The 14,805-nt window shown below is 35.1% G+C and overlaps 1 pseudogene across 1 annotated transcript in view; it reads left to right on the top strand.

Moving 5' to 3' along the window:
* The first annotated feature begins 12,921 nt into the window (after positions 1–12,921).
* LOC143906338 (uncharacterized) overlaps positions 12,922–14,805 on the top strand; it is a 29,475-nt pseudogene continuing 27,591 nt past the window's right edge. Inside the window, exons 1-4 of the transcript XR_013259484.1 lie at positions 12,922–13,674; positions 13,843–14,021; positions 14,241–14,345; positions 14,522–14,581. The product of XR_013259484.1 is annotated as an uncharacterized LOC143906338 (transcript). The remainder of the gene's footprint in view (positions 13,675–13,842; positions 14,022–14,240; positions 14,346–14,521; positions 14,582–14,805) is intronic.

Here is a 14,805-nt window from a genome sequence, read left to right as displayed (position 1 = left end):
ATACACTAAGTATTAAGTATTAAGAAATATTTATTCACACGTGTTTCCTTGTCGACGCTTAGCTATGGACTGACTGACAACGTACAGAAAAGGAAAAAAAAAGGAATGTACGATTGCCAACTGAAAGAAAAAAATGCTAAAGGCTAAATCATAATGCTTAAGGCTAAATTGCACATCTCAACACCCCCTCTCAATTTAGAGTCTTTATATAAATCAAAATGAATTTACAACTGATATTGTGAACGTGAGCAATGACTCGAGTGAAAGATGTTGAGTAGCTGAACAAACAAAAAATGGAATAGAATTAAATATTAAGCTTTGATTCCATTTAACAATGTTCAACTCCGATTAGAGGTTTGAATTTCTCAAACAAGTTTTTACTCAGACTTTTTGTTAGAATGTCCGCCTTTTGGCTTGTGGATGGCACGTATTTCACTTCGATGATCTTCTGCAGCACCAAGTCCCTTACGAAGTGGTATTTAACATCCAAATGTTTTAGTCGCCGGTGTTCCCATTTATTTAGTAGGTGAATACTTGACTGGTTATCTTCATAGAGTGTCACCGGAGTTTCACAGGTGACAAGTAGGTCATTGAGTAGGTTTTTCAGCCAGATCAGTTCCGCAGCTGCACTGGCCAGTGCAACATACTCAGCTTCCGTAGAAGAGAGTGCTACCGTCGTCTGTTTCCTTGTCGTCCACGACACGTTGTTTCCATAAACTTCCAGCAGGAAACCGGTGGTGGACTTCCTGTCCTTGGATCCAGCCCAGTCGGAATCAGCGTATGTTGCGAGTGCAGCAGACTGTTGTTTGCGATATATGAGACCGTAGTGCATCGTATCCTTTAAATATCGAAGAATTCTCTTCAGTCCCTTCCAGTGTTGTTGTGTTGCATTGCTTTGAAAACTGCTATAGTAATTTACCGCTGCGCTCAGATCAGGCCTGGTATTTAGCATTACATACATAAGGCAGCCCACGAGTTCCTTGTATGGCTTCTGCTCAATGATGATTTCCGTTGTTTCGTCGGTATTAAAATCGGGTTTTGCTTCCATAGGAGTGTTCGAACCCTTGCAATCTTCCATGTGAAAACGCGTGAGCAGTTTCTTGATGTATGCGGCTTGTGTGAGGTGCATCTCCGTTGTTTCTCCGAACAATTTTGATGCCGAGAAAGCTGTGAAGGTGTCCGAGATCAGTCATCTTGAATTCTCCTTTGAGCGAACATTTGACCCTTTCAAGCTTCCTTAAGTCACTGCCGGCCAGGATGATGTCATCTACATATAATAAGAGATAAATTTTTAAAGATTTAGACACTTTTACATATAAACATCTGTCATGAGGTGATTGTTTGAAGCCAATTCGTTTTGCAAACTCATCAAATCTCTCGTTCCAAACTCTTGGAGCTTGTTTGAGTCCATAAATTGATTTATTTAGTTTTAGTACGTGATCGGGTTTGCCTTTGATTCCATCTGGTATCTTTACATATATCTCCTCCTGTAGATTTCCGTGAAGAAACGCATTCTTCACATCCATTTGAATTGCGTGTAATTCTTCCTGGTTTACGACGGAGAGAAGTGTCCTGACTGTTGTGAGCCTGGCTACCGGGGCGTATACTTCATCATAGTCTAGTCCCTTTTTCTGCGAGCATCCTTTAACGACTAGTCTCGCTTTATATCGTTCTGGATTTCCATCTTCGTCCCGTTTCAGACGAAAAATCCAACGACTGGATATGGCACGTCGTCCCGAAGGTAGCTTTGTCATTGTCCATGTATTGTTTTGCTTGAGTGCTTGTACTTCCTCTGATACAGCTTGGTACCAGTTTTTACTATCGTCTCTCCCTTCGATGTCTTGGAAGTCATTTGGCACATCATCAACGTAAGTTTCGGCATTCAGAGCCAGTACCGTGTACTGTAAGGGTGTAGGTGGCCTTCTTTCTCGTTTGCTTCGTCTCGGTAGGTCCCCTGAAGGAGTCGAGTGTTTTAGAGGCGGTAAGAGTTTCTCTTTCTCAGTTGTTTCCGAGTCAGATGCGTCGTCCGTGTCTTCCTCTTCGTCCTCCATGTGGTCTTCTTCCTCGTTTTCTTCCTCGTTTTCTTCCTCGTTTTCTTCCTCGTTTTCTTCCTCTGGGTAACTTACCTCCCATCTCATTACAAGGTCTGTATCGTAGGGAGTTGGAAATTTGGTCTCGTCAAAGATTACATCTCGACCATGCACGATTTTTCTCTTTTCCGGTAACCAGAGTCTGTAGCCATTTGGAGCGTACCCCACCATGATGCAGTGATTCGATTTGGAGTCAAATTTTCGTGCATGTTGCTGCTTTGGTATGTGTAGGTATGCCAAGCATCCGAATATGCGGATCTTTCTTAGACAGGGCTTTTCGCCAAACCACATTTCCGCTGGCGTCTTCTCTCGGAGTGCTTCCGTGGGCGATCTGTTTAGCAGATATATTGCAGTGAGTGCAGCTTCAGACCAAAAGGACTTTGTCAAGTTTGAGTTCAGTAACATGCATTGAGCCTTTTCCACGATGGTTCGATTCAGACGTTCCGCTACGCCATTTTGCTCGGGCGTATACGGAACTGTGTATTCAAACTGAATTCCGTGTTCCTCGAAGTGGTCCCTGATCTGTTTGGAGATGTACTCTCGCCCATTGTCGCACCTAAAACGAGAGATCTTATAATTGAAATGTGCGGTTACCATAGACTCATAAAGCTTAAAGTATCTGTAGACTTCTGACTTTGCCTCGATCGGATACGCAACCGTGAAATGCGTAAAGTCATCAATGAATGTTAGAAGGTATCGCTTTCCGTCGTGTGACGTAGGGGTCACAGGGCCAAATAGGTCGCTGTGGATCAGCTGGAGTGGTCGTGTGGCCCGTCGTCGTTCCTTCTTATGTGGAAATTTTGTCTGCTTCCCTCGAACGCAGATCTCACATATTTTAGATGACTTCTCTTCAGAGTGTAGGTTGATTCCTTCGGCGATGTTGGTGAGCTTCCGTAGTCTTCCATCGCTGATGTGTCCGAGGCGCAAGTGCCAAAGTTTAAAGTTTTGTTCAGCTGCGCTGAGGTTGGCCGTCTCAGTATCATGCATCAAATTTAGCTCATAGAGCTTGTTTCGTCGTTGAGCGACGGCGACGACCGTGCCGCCCTTTTGGATGACACCTTGGCCGTCCTTGAAGGTCACTGAAAGTCCATTTATTTCAAGCCTACGAACAGACAAGAGATTCATTTCCAGTCCGGGAACAATCAGCACATTCGTAATGACAATGCTGTTATACTTGTCTCCCACTTTCGATTTAACGCGCAGATCTCCGATCTTTTCCGCTTTCAAAGTCACACCTGACTTGGCAACCTTTATGTTTACAGGGCATTTCAGTTTACGCACATTATTTATATTTTTAGGAGTTCTTACCAAGTGTTCTGATGCGCCAGAGTCTAAACACCAAGTAGAGGTTGATTTACCTTCCGTGATACGAGCAGAAAAACTGTATGCCTCAGTTTCTTCGACATCACGTGCCTTGCTGTCTGTTGCTACGTTTGCTGTTTTTGTTTTCTGTTCCGACTTTGGAGGTCGTTTGCACTGCGAACGAAAATGGCCGACTTTCCCGCAGTTGTGGCACTTATAATTCCGTTTGCCTTGATTTGTCGAGAAGGCGGTTGAAGGTTGCGATGCTTTGTTCTTGCTCTTTCTTTGTTTGGATAGCTGCTTCATTTCCTCGTCCCTGAGACGAGCTTTGACAAAATTCGTCGTGAGTGCTTCTGCGGTAAGCGTTTCCAATGCCGTGACTATGGTGTCATACTCACTCGGCATCGTGAGTAGCAAATGGCACACCACATCAGTCTCATCCAATGTAGCGCCCGTTGATTTAAGATCGCGTATGAGACGGTCGAAACGTTGAAAGTGAGACTCCAGTGTTTCTTTGCCCGGATTGAATTTTAGAGTGAGGAGTTCTTTCCTATGCAGTAACTGACCTGCCATTCCCTTTCTTTCAAAGGTATCCCTCAATTCTGTCCAGATCTCATACGCGGTGTCTTTGTCCTTGATATATTCAAGATGCGTGTCAGCGACACGTTGCACGATTTGCGATTTGCAGCGTTTATCCTTTTTGCGTATGGTCTCTTCCTTTTTTACCTTGATTTCAGGTGCCCCTGCTGAGTTTCGAATTTCCTGTATTGAATTGTTCAATGGTTCCTGGATTACTTCCAGTAGGTCCAATTCGTCGAGAAGTGTCTCCATTCGAAATTTCCAATTGCTGTAGTTAGTGCCGTCGAACGGCGGTACTTTGTTCTTGTCGTCCGACATCTTGAGCACGTGTTTGGCACACGATTTTGGAGTTGAGAACGCGTGAGTCTTTCGAATTAATTTCCGCGGCGCGCCCGATCAAAGCACTGGGCCCATAACCTGTTGAGTAGCGCTTTGGGATACGGATAGCGGGCGTGAATTTAATACACTAAGTATTAAGTATTAAGAAAGATTTATTCACACGTGTTTCCTTGTCGACGCTTAGCTATGGACTGACTGACAACGTACAGAAAAGGAAAAAAAAAAGGAATGTACGATTGCCAACTGAAAGAAAAAAATGCTAAAGGCTAAATCATAATGCTTAAGGCTAAATTGCACATCTCAACAATATAAAATGTTATTTAAAGTTTAAAATAAAGTAATAAAATTTATAAAATTATAATAATTATATAATTTATATAATTATAAAATTAAAAAAAAATTATTATAAAATTAAAATAAAATTATTTAAAATTTTAAACAAAAATAATTATATTTTTAGAAAAAAACTTAAAATTTTTATAACTTAACATGTTATCTGTAATCACAAATTTACCTGTAAATAATAAAAATCTTATTCAATGTATATGTAGTTTTCTTTAAAAAAAAAGTTTACATATTTGTTAGTAAAATAAGCAAAATCTTTATTAATATAAGAATTTGGTACACAAAGTTACAAAAAATTGTTTTTTGTTTTTTTCACTGCTAGCGCTGAAAATCTATGGTATACGTTACGTGTACTATAGATTTTCAGCGCTGACAGTGAATTCTGGAACACAGCTTATATTAAATATTCCATATTACTTATTTTGCCAAATAAGTAATTTATTTTTACTGCTCCTAGCTTTAAAGTTTCTATTGATAAATTTCAAAGTAAAATATAATCTCATATGTGCAAATAAATGTATTACGTAATTATACGGAAAATTTTTACATGGATGTTTAAAATTAATTTTTTTATATTCTAACACAAAGTGTTGTTTACAACATTATTTTGTATAACAAATTCTTTGAATCTTTCAAAAAATATTCTGTTCATTTGACTAACAAAATGTAGAAAAGTTTCAGCTGGCATATACAATGATCCAAATGGTGTATCTGTGTTATTACCAGTGTAGGCTTTAAAATGAGAATATAATGTTCTATCGTCAACATGCTGTTGATTTGTGGCATATGAAGTATAAACATCACAAGTATGTTTTGCAAGACATTTTTTTATAAGAAAATCGCATATATACTGAATTGAATTTTGTTCTAAGATATCACATTCTTGATAATCTTTACTATGTACAGGTAAATCTTCTAGTAACACGTCAATAATTTCTGTTTCTTCATATGATTGATGAAAATTGCGAAATTGTAAAAGTGTTTCACTAAAATCTGCAGCACAATTTTCACCTCTATTATGAAAAAGTCTCGTGCAAAACAATTTTCTGAATGATCTAATAAACTGAATAGGTGTTGTATTTACACAATTTTTATTTTGTTGTCGTAAGTAGCCAAGAGTATTTTCAAGAGCATCTTGATTGATTCTACGAGTTAAAAGGAATTGATAACCCTTTTGATGCAAGAAATCCCATAACAGTGTAACGAACCGCGAAAAATCTCAAGGCCGCATGTAAACGACACGACATACATATTGCTTGCAACACTGATACTGCTGTAAAATTACGCTTAGAGTAGGTTGCACGTATAGATACTGTATTTTGCGTAGAAATAGGAATTAGTAGATGCACGAATAATAATATTAATATTGTCACCGTTCAATGTTACACATGAATAAATGTATATATAATTTACGACTCATGACAGTATTGATATTATTATAATTCGTAGGTTTAAGTAAATCGCCTGTTAATAATAGTGTTAAGTATTATCAGTATTGTTCTTAAAAGTTATTACAGATTATTTAAAGCAACAGTGTAAAATATAACCGCAACAATATAAAGGAACGTGGAAATAATATTCGCATAATTAGATAAATTCGTCATCGATCAATCGATTCGTAGTCTGGACCGACGCGCGACGCTCTCGATCAATAACACGGTGTACAGCGAGTTTCACGTGATAAATTCACGTACTCGCGTGATTACAATATTCCCTTTACCCCGGACGCCACCGACCGGGTAGTATAAATACGGGCCCTGCGAGACGGGCCAGGCAGATTCCCTCAGATTCTCTCAGTTTCAGTTCGATTTCGAGAGCACCGCGAGTCGAGAAGGGACTTAGTCGCGAGACCGTTGTCGTCCGAAAGGACTTAGTCGCGAGACCGTTGTCGTCCAAAAGGACTTAGCCGCGAGAGCGTTGTCGTCCGAAGGGACTTAGCCGCGAGAGCCTTGCGAGCTCGAGGGACATAGCCGCGAGAGTGTACAGATCGTGGTGCCTTCTCACGCGTCGTGCTGCCGGATACTCTGTAATAAACGAAACGCCATCAGCATTAATAAATACTCATTCTACCAGACATAAAGATTTATCCTTCTTTTATCTTACACTGATTTCTACCGGATGCCCGTTGACGCGCGCCTCCCTCAGGGCGTTCTCAACCGATCCTTCCGTCAATGCGCGCCTCTCTCAGGGCGTTCTCTAAATTCCTCTGTTCCTTCTTTGTTCCTATAACATATATTAATCTAAATCAGCGAAAAAATATATATATATTAATTACGACTGCCGGCACGTTACCGTAAGGGTCCTTACACACACGCGTACTCGCAAGAACACACGCACACACACACGCTTGCATGCGAGTGATGGAGGAAGGAAGTTGAACCAGTCACTATATACTTATATAACGTACTCGGAGGTCAGCAAGTTACCAAGGTAGGTACATTTTTTCATCAATGGTGCGATCCAGACGATCGGGACGTGCTCATCAACTGAAAAGGCTACAACGAGCCTATTATTCCGGCGGCGATTTCGATCCGCGCGTGCTAAACACCGTTCCGCCACCGACAGTAAAAACTGATCCTCGCGTAGAATCACCGGTCGTTGCAAATCGGGAGCAATCGAGTGCCATGGTCCAAGACCCACAGTTACCTAAGATAACGAAAATCGAGACGTTAACGCAAAAAATCCGCCTGATACTTAGAGAAGTCAGTACCAACCCAGTCAAAAATTAAAGAAGAAATGTATATATATATATATAGTAGACTTACCGTCTCTCCTCGTTCATGTGAGGCACTCACACAATATCGCGAAGGTTTCAATTCACTCTTTCTCACTGATTAACCCACCCCGACGTCCGAACGATCGTCCGGACGTAACAACAGCATGATAGCGTTTATTGTTATTTTCCAACCTTGAATCGACTTTATAGAATGAGTTATATCTTTACCAGTTTTCTTGTTTTTAACTACTACATTATCTAAAAAGTTTAAACATTCAAGCATAAAACTTTCTTGTTCTGGTGTACCTTTGTATGGTTTATTGAACTCTTTTTTTATCTTAATCCTGATGAATTAAGTATATCAAAAAGCTTATCAAATTTTTCTATAAATTTTACTGTTCCCATAGCTTTGTCAGGCAATTTTCCAAAATATATGTACGTTGACATTGCAGAAGAAAGTGAATAACTAACTATTTGCGTAGCGTATTTCACTTTCATTTTTTCAAAGTTTGTTGGTTGTATATGAGAGTCAGTTAATTTAGGACATAATCGATTTGCCTTTATTTTATCATTATTATAAAAGTCTGATATATACTTCCAGGAAGTAAAATCGTTATCAAAACAGTATGAATGTAATAATAAATTGTTTTTGGTTGCTATAAGCAAATGACATGTATCATAAGCATAAAATACTTTTTGACCATCAACGAAAAAGAATGGATTTTTGGGTGTAATTCTTAATAAATTACACAATGCAACGTTATTTGTACCCATGTCACAAACAACTATACAAACTATTAAATCTATTTCTTTTAATTTTTTTATGCATTTTAAAAGTGTAGATTTTAATATTTCAGCCGTACATGATGTACGCGGTAACAAATAGCTAATTGGCTGCTTCCAATTTTTATATATTTCACGAATTAAAAATACTGTCGCTGAAGAACAAGGTTCGAATAATCGTTGATCGCCTATGTCTGTAAAACCAAGCACTTTATCTTTGCTTATATTATAATATAAGTGTGATTTTAAAGCCATCTCATCTAAACATAATACACAATACTTATCTAACTCTTTTAAGTCACTAATTTTTATTAAGAGATTATTAAATAAATTATCATTTATTCCAGCTTCAAACGTCATATTTTGTATATACCTATTTAAAGTACGCTTTGCGGGCAAGTGAAATATACCTTGCAACTGACGATATACTTTTGGACCTTTAAAATATAATTCTAAACAAAACTGTTTTAATTCATTAGAGTACTTACAAACTTTTTTTTTGTTATAAAAAAGTGCTTGATTTTGCACAAATGTTGCACATTCTGGAGATAAAAATTTGTTACAATGTTTATACCATTCGTCAAGTGACAGTTCCCGCGTGTTTTCTTTTTCTTCAAAATTTTCAAGTTTGTGTTCTAGATAATATATACGGTTTTGTGACTTTTTATATTTATGTTTAAGATCTTCCATTTTATTCTGATAATCCCAGCAGGATGGAGTCTGTACTCTTCTGGTAGTAACACCTCTATCTGCTTCCTCTATATGAAAGATGATGTCCTCAGATTCTGTCATAGATTCTGCATCCTTAAGACTTACAAAGTCTGTTTGTGTTGCTTTACTTTTATTCTCGCTCAAAACCAATGTGTCAGTTGAATCTAAAAATTAATACATAAATACATAAGAAAAATATTCATAATAATGCTTATAATGTTTTAAACATATGCTTAAATTTTGTAAAGTAAAATATATTTATATCAGTAATAATTTATACCGTTTTCTATGTTTTCTTGAGTTAAATTTTCATAGTTCAATGATAATGCATGTTGGAACACAGTTGGAACTGCATTTGGCATTAGTCTATTTTTTAAATCATTTAAGAAACACTTTTTCTCAAAGTGAACAGCACATAAACGATGAGAGTCGTATAATTTCTCAGCGTTCGGTATTAAATCGCATCGCATAGCTGCTTTCGCCCAAATTACGGCTCTGCAATACATAAACAATTATTCAACAACTTCAATCCGTTTTACGTATATATTATACAGGGTGCCCCACAATTGTTGGTACTTTTTTCATATTTAGATAGAGCGAGCCAAACTGAGTCGAAAAGTCATGTACCATTTTGCAATTTTCGCAATAGTTGACGAGTTATTAATGATTAAAAATCGACGTATTAGCCCGCCCACCGCCAAATCCAAGCGCGCGGCGAGATGCGGCCGCCCCGCGGTCGGCGCGCGGGCAGTTGTTTACTACAAGCGGCGATGATTACGCACGAACGGCGCGTAACGCCGGGTCCCTGTCCTAAGCGATGACATAGTTTCTCGCCTTTTTTAAATAAAAATAAAATTTTCTAACAACATAGAAAATTTTTTTGTGCGTACGTATGTAATACATATGTGTGCACATGCATACACAAGAAAATATCAATTCTACTGCTTAAAAAAGCGATTACTCAATTTACCTTTTTTTTTTAGTAAGTAACGGTTGTCTTTAAGCAAGAATATTTTCATGATAATAGTCTTAAAATGTACAAATTTTAGAAAGAGTCTTTATTATGTACTCGAAAGAAGAATTTATACTTCTTCAAAGAACATAATAAAATTTTATCAAAGAAAAGTCAAAATAATAAATAAAATAATATGAGGACTCTCGAGATTAAAATAGGAGAAGGCTATGAGGGTCAGACGCAGATCACAGTGCGTAATATCAGAAATAAGTGATTTATTCGTCGTTTTGATACATTACATCGATCCGTACGTTTCGGCTCAGTTTTGAGCCATCTTCAGCGGTAGTTACAGAAATTAAGTTACACGTTTTCCGTACCGTATGGTGAGTTTACTGATTCAAAGTATCAGAAACATAGACCAATTGATCCATATCTGTAAATTTGTTCAATTAATGTTGAGATATTAAAAAGATCCCTTAAGAAACTCACCATTCGGTCTGAAAAACGTGGAATACAGAGCCATGTATACATAATGAATACTCTCTGCGAGAAGACTTGACGATCTTTATCGACACGACACATGCACAGCAATGATATGAAAGGTCTTGCAAGAAGAGGCATGTCGTAGGTCAACACACCGGCGAGGATTATAACAAAGCACGATTTGACACCGTCTCAAAATGACACGGATATTTTGCATCATGCATATGTCACGGTTTTGAGCAAATTGTAATCCGTGCTCATGAACTTTGGTCGTTGGCAAATCGGGGTTTTACTATTGGTACATGCAATATTGTGACGGTGTCAAATCGTGCTTTGTTATAATTCTCGCCGGTGTGTTAGCCTACGACATGCCTCTTCTTGCAAGACCTTTCATATTATTGTGTGTCGTGTCGACAAGATCGTCAAGTCTTCTCGCAGAGAGTAGATATTCATTATGTACGCATGACTCTGTATTCCATGTTTTTCAGACCGAATGGTGAGTTTCCTAAGGGATCTTTTTAATATATCTCAACATTAATTAAATAAATTTACGGATATGGATCAATTGGTCTATGTTTCTGATACTTTGAATCAGTAAACTCACCATACGGTACGGAGAACGTGTAACTTAACTTCTGTAACTACTGCTGAAGATGGCTCAAAGCTGAGCCGAAACGTACGGATCGATGTAATGTATCAAAACGACGAATAAATCAGTTATTTCTGATATTACGCACTGTGATCTGCGTCTGACCCTCATAGCCTTGACTTCTCCTATCAAAATAATTAGCAAATTGAATTTTTGTTTTAATTTTGTATTCTTAACTGAAGAACTGAATAATTAGAATGTAGAATATTATTTATTTTAAGTAATATTATCAAGAAAACATTTTTTGTAAAGATCATCGTTACTTAAAAAAAGAGAAAACTGAGAAATTGGTTTTCTTAGCACTAGAATGATATTTTTTACGTGTGCGTATACGGCACGCTATTTTACTATTTAATATCATCATAAAAATTCTATCAAATTAAATCGATACTTAAAGAAAAGAAATTATTATTATGTCTAGACATACTTATAATTTATCGAATTATTATTAAGCTATAATCGAAAATGCAGAATTACAATTATGTCTAGACAAAATATTAATTCTGAATTTATTTTACGTTATGACATAAAAAATTTTTGGGAATTAAAATTATGTACATAATTGTAATTCCCGAATTTTACTTATGTACGCAATTTTAATCCTTGAATTTCTATTATGTACACACAATCGTAATTCTGGAATTACTTTTTTTCTTTTGGTAAGTAACGGGGTTCTTTATAAAAGAATATTTTCTTGATAATAATCTTAAAATGTATTCATCACAAATTTTAGAAAAAGTCTTTATCATGTACTGGAAAAAAGAATTTATACTCCTTCAAAAAACATTATACTATTTTATCAAAGAAAAGTCAAAGTAATAAGCAAATCAAATTTTTGTTTTAATTTTATATTTTTAATTGAATAGTTAAACAATTAAAATTTAGAATATTATTTGTTTCAAGTAAAAAGAGTGATGAGTGTATTTTAAGATTATTATAAAAATGAAATATTCTTCGCGAAGATGACCGTTAAAAGAAGGGAAATGGAGTAATTGGTTTTCTTAGCACTGGAATGATATTTTTTGCGTGTGAATTGTGCATGAATAGCAATCGCGATATAAGATCGCGAGCAAAAAAATAATTTTTTTTTCTGTGGCAAGAAAATGATAGAACGCTATCATTTCCACACCACCTTGCGGTAGAAAACATGGCGCATTTTTTTTTAAGTAGTGTCCCCAGTAGGTCTAATCCACTTTGCATTAAAATATTTTTATATTTTAATGCAAAAACTGTTCGAAGTGCTCAAAAAATATCATTTCAGTGCTAAGAAAACCAATTACTCCATTTCCTTTCTTTTAACGGTCATCTTCGCAAAGAATATTTCATTTTTATAATAATCTTAAAATACACTCATCACTCTCTTTACTTAAAACAAATAATATTCTAAATTCTAATTGTTTAACTATTCAATTAAAAATATAAAATTAAAACAAAAATTTGATTTGCTTATTATTTTGACTTTTCTTTGATAAAATGGTATAATGTTTTTTGAAGGAGTATAAATTCTTTTTTCCAGTACATGATAAAGACTTTCTCTAAAATTTGTGATGAATACATTTTAAGATTATTATCAAGAAAATATTCTTTCTTAAAGAACCCCGTTACTTACCAAAAGAAAAAAAGGAATTCCAGAATTACGATTGTGTGTACATAATAGAAATTCAAGTATTAAAATTGCGTACATAAGTAAAATTCGGGAATTACAATTACGTACATACTTTTAATTCCCGAAAATTGTTTATGTCATAACGTAAAATAAATTCAGAATTAATATTTTTTCTAGACATAATTGTAATTCTGCATTTTCGATTATAGCTTAATAATAATTCGATAAATTATAAGTATGTCTAAACATAATAATAATTTCTTTTCTTTAAGTATCGATTTAATTTGATAGAATTTTTATGATGATATTAAATAGTAAAATGGCGTGCCGTATACGCACACGTAAAAAAATATCTTTCTAGTGCTAAGAAAACCAATTACTCAGTTTTCTCTTCTTTTAAGTAACGATGATCTTTACAAAAAATGTTTTCTTGATAATATTACTTAAAATAAATAATATTCTACATTCTAATTATTCAATTCTTCAGTTAAGAATACAAAATTAAAACAAAAATTCAATTTGCTAATTATTTTGATAGGAGAAGTCAAGGCTATGAGGGTCAGACGCAGATCACAGTGCGTAATATCAGAAATAACTGATTTATTCGTCGTTTTGATACATTACATCGATCCGTACGTTTCGGCTCAGCTTTGAGCCATCTTCAGCAGTAGTTACAGAAGTTTAATTACACGTTCTCCGTACCGTATGGTGAGTTTACTTCAAAGTATCAGAAACATAGACCAATTGATCCATATCTGTAAATTTGTTTAAAATTAATGTTGAGATATTAAAAAAAGATCCCTTAGGAAACTCACCATTCGGTCTGAAAAACGTGGAATACAGAGCCATGCGTACATAATGAATATCTACTCTCTGCGAGAAGACTTGACGATCTTGTCGACGACACACAATAATATGAAAGATCTTGCAAGAAGAGGCATGTCGTAGGTCAACACACCGGCGAGGATTATAACAAAGCACGATTTGACACCTTTGACACTTAGAAATATCGAAAAAGATGAATTGTAAATCAAGTTTATGGTGTGTTGCGAAGGAGTGCAACAATAATAGTACGGAGAAAAGACACTTTTTTTTATTTCCTAAGGAACATGATAGGTACAATTTGGTTTTAATTATCATTTTTTAAAGCATGTATATAATTTTATATATATATATTGAATCTACACACACATAATTCAATATTTTCATATTTCCCTAAAATCTATCTATATATATATGTAATATATTTTTTATGTTAATAACAAATTGGCATAACATTTTTAGATGGTTGCAATGGATACATGCATCCGGAAAACTCGACTTGCAAGTGATGAGCCCAGAATATGGTCATCGCAACTCTATCGACTATGCCACTTGCATTTTGAAGAAAAGTGGTACAAAATAGGCCAAAAAAGAGCTTCTCTTCATCCTGATGCTGTACCTACAATATTTTTTGGAAGAGAGTAAGTAATAAACTTTTTATACTGCACATTATTGTTTATTCTAAATAATATTTAAATTTTTTAATAATGAACAATATTTTATAATACAAAATGATACTATATATTTGATAAGATAAAAAACATTTGATAATATAAAATAATAATATACATTTAATAATATAAACAATATTTGATAATGTATAAAATATAATAATACTATCCATAATATAACTTTTACAGCAATACACTTGTGATAACAGCATCAGAAGAACATACACAAGAAAGAAATGATAAGGAAGATGAAGCAGTGATTGAAGTTGTTGAACAACAAGAAGAAACAAACAGGTTCTTCAATCTCTATATATCTAAATAACTTATCTAAATCTCTATCTATCTAAATAACATATTTCTATAATAACAAAAATAGATTTTGCTGTTAAAATATATATTTTTTGCAAAATATATTATATTTTATTTTTCTATCAATGTAGGGTATGAAAAATGTATGTGATATGTTTCAGTAGTATCCAGACGTCAAACGCAACGCTAGCCATGGATAGAAATGCTAAAATTGCTAAACCGTAAGTTTTTACTTCATTCAACATATGTAGTGTGTGCATTTTAATTATATTGTATTATTTGTAAAGATATACAGTTTATGATAGTTATTATTTCAATTTATAAATACACATGCACGCATTGAAATATATTTTAACTTATATTTCTCAGTTTTATATTTTATATTATTTTGTCGTTTTTCTCTTAATTTTTTAAAACAATAAAAATAAATGTAAAAAATAATTAT

The sequence above is a fragment of the Temnothorax americanus genome, unplaced genomic scaffold, assembly GCF_048541705.1.
Source record: "Temnothorax americanus isolate GAGA-0224 unplaced genomic scaffold, ASM4854170v1 Scaffold7, whole genome shotgun sequence".
NCBI lineage: Eukaryota > Metazoa > Arthropoda > Insecta > Hymenoptera > Formicidae > Temnothorax > Temnothorax americanus.
This window is presented reverse-complemented; position numbering and strand designations above follow the sequence as displayed.